The following is a 2,946-nucleotide window of genomic DNA, read 5'->3' as shown; positions in this document are numbered from 1 at the left end:
AACCTACCATAAAAATTATAGACTGATCATTTCTTTGTCAGTGGGCAGACGTACAAAATCAGCAGGGGATCAAATACTTTTTTCCCTCACTGTACATATGGTGGGTGTTCTGCAGTGTCATTTAAAAATGTTGCTGTATGTTGATGTCTAGAAGATTAGGCTATAAGAAATTGGGACTTGTGTAAGCCCCACAGCTATACTCAAGTATGTGGGCATACTGCAGTGATGTCTAAAATGCTTTGAATTAATCAGCAACTTGGAGAGTGCTGTCCGTTTCAGCACCATAGACAGTAGGCTACTTGGCTGTTTACTCTGTCTGCTTTGCTGCCACGTTGTGTTTGACACATTTTTTCTCAATGTTTTCCGGTACCTCAGCTATGTGTTCCGGGACCTCCCGATTGACAAATTAAGCACTGATCAGGGCTATCCAGCAGGTCTTCTATGTGGAGGCAGTGCAAATAGCGGAAGGAGCAAGTGGAGATGAGAGAGATGCCCCACAGCCTGCAGTGAATGTAATTTATCAGAGGGCTCCTGAGATACTAACAGTGAAGAAGGTAGACTTTGTTGTGTTTGTTGTGCAAGTGATAAATTGCTCTAGACAAACTAATAAAACATAGAAGAAACTAGAAATCATTGTGAAGGTGTCAAAATGATTTTTGGATCTTCAGGAGATCACTGAAGATCCAAAAATGTTACAGAAATACTAAATGAAGAGGTTCCCCCCTCTCAGGCTCCTGAGCCTGTGTAGGGATCTGAGAAGACATTTGAATCCGATTGAAGGAGTAAAGTTGTTGTTTTTGTTCACCCTTCCCCAATTATTGCTGCATTAAAGTTCTATCAGTTTTCACCCATCCCAGTAGGTGATTGCATGCATCTCTAACGTTGGTTGCGGACCGCCATAATACCATAGAAGGAGAAACATTTGAAGTAACCATTGAGTAGTAACTTTAGGACATTGTCAGAGATTGGATTATTGTACCAATGTTGAATATCCAAACTGAAATAGCTAACTAGCTATTATGTTAAGGTAAGAATAATTTAAGGTACAAAGATGTTGCTTTGTTGGTCACTGGGCAGTGATGTTGTATTGCCAATATTAGCGGACATGTTAACTAGCAAATTAGCTAACGTTAGGTCACAGACAACTAGCTAGCTAGCCAAGTTATCTAGCTAGCTTGGCCCTGTTTCCCAAAAGCATGGCTAAGGCTAAGTTCATCGTTAGAACCTACGTAGGAGTCTCCGAGCTGTTTCTCAAAACCATCGTTACGAAAGTTGCTCTTGAAAACACTCGTTACTTAACGACTTTCTCAGACCAATACTACTAGAACAGCTAAGTCAGTCGTTAATGCTTTTTTGCACTTCATTCACAGAAGATTTTCACTAAACAAAAAATCAAGATGCTTTTCAGTCTTTCCATTAACTTGTCTAGTGATTTGTTTGTCAACATTTAGAAAGTTGGCATAGAAAATAGATGCAACAATGCCCTGCTAGGGTGCGTTTCCATTGAACTATCTTGTGTTGATAAAAACTGCTGGACGTAATGATGTCCAAAACAAATATATACAGTGTCGAATAAAACTGTACTGGTTGAAGTGTTCCCACAATTCCCATTTAGGCAAATTGCACATTAATAAATTGGTGACAGCCTGTATGCCCTCCCACCTATCTGTTTCATGTCTCAGGTAGCCAGCGAAGGCCAGCATAGATAAATTGGTGACAGCCTGTATGCCCTCCCACCTATCTGTTTCATGTCTCAGGTAGCCAGCGAAGGCCAGCATAGATAGAATACAATAATTGACTAATATTTGACATATTCTAATAATTCTCATGTGCCTACGTATTTCCACGGATCATAGTGCCCATGGGCATGCACTATCGGCTGCCTAGGCTAGTCCGTGCCATGGTGAAACTTGCACTCCTTTAGATCTGAAATAATTGGATGGTGAAACTTGCCAGCCAACCAGAAAAGCAAGGCGAAGCAATTCAGGCATTCTTGAAAGTCAGAAAAATCCTTGTCCTGCAAAGAAACATTTTTATAGTTAGAATTTTACAAATATAATTTTGCAAGCAGTAGGCATTTATAATTAAATGTGGAGTGGAGCTTATAGTTATGCGATGACATCACTTGCCCCGCGTACCTTCATAAGTATTCGGCAATCATAATTTCTACGAAGAACAGTTTCCATCTTCATTTCTTGCAATAAAGCAAGTTAGACAAAAGTAAAATCCATCCCTGTCGAACGGATACAAATATTGTCGATCTTTAGAAAATGTTTCCTATACAGTGCCTTGCAAAAGTATTCATCCCTTTTGGCATTTTTCCTATTTTGTTGCATTACAACCTGTAATTTAAATAGATTTTTGTTTGCATTTCATGTAATGGACATACACAAAATATAAGTGAAATGAAAATAATAACTTGTTTCAAAAAATAAAATAAATAAATAAGGGAATAGTGGTGCGTGCATATGTATTCACCCCCTTTGCTATGAAGCCTCTAAATAAGATCTGGTGCAACCAATTACCTTCAGAAGTCACATAATTAGTTAAATGGGGGGCGGCAGGTAGCTTAGTGGTTAAGAGCGTTGTGCCAGTAACCGAAAGGTCGCTGGTTCTAATCCCCGAGCCAACTAGGTGAAAAATCTGTCGATGTGCCCTTGAGCAAGGCACTTAACCCTAATTGCTCCTGTAAGTCGCTCTGGATAAGAGCGTCTGCTAAATGACTAAAATGTAAAATGTAAATAAAGTCCACCTGTGTGCAATCTAAGTGTCACATGATCTCAGTATATATACACACCTGTTCTGAAAGGCCCCCGAGTCTGAAACTCCACTAAGCAATGGGCACCACCAAGCAAGCGGCACCATGAAGACCAAGGAGCTCTCCAAACAGGTCAGGGACAAAGTTGCGGAGAAGTACAGGTCAGGGTTGGGTTATAAAAAAGTATC

This window comes from Coregonus clupeaformis, chromosome 17 (genome assembly GCF_020615455.1).
Source record: "Coregonus clupeaformis isolate EN_2021a chromosome 17, ASM2061545v1, whole genome shotgun sequence".
NCBI classification, from domain to species: Eukaryota; Metazoa; Chordata; class Actinopteri; order Salmoniformes; family Salmonidae; genus Coregonus; species Coregonus clupeaformis.
Note: the sequence above shows the minus strand (reverse complement) of the source record.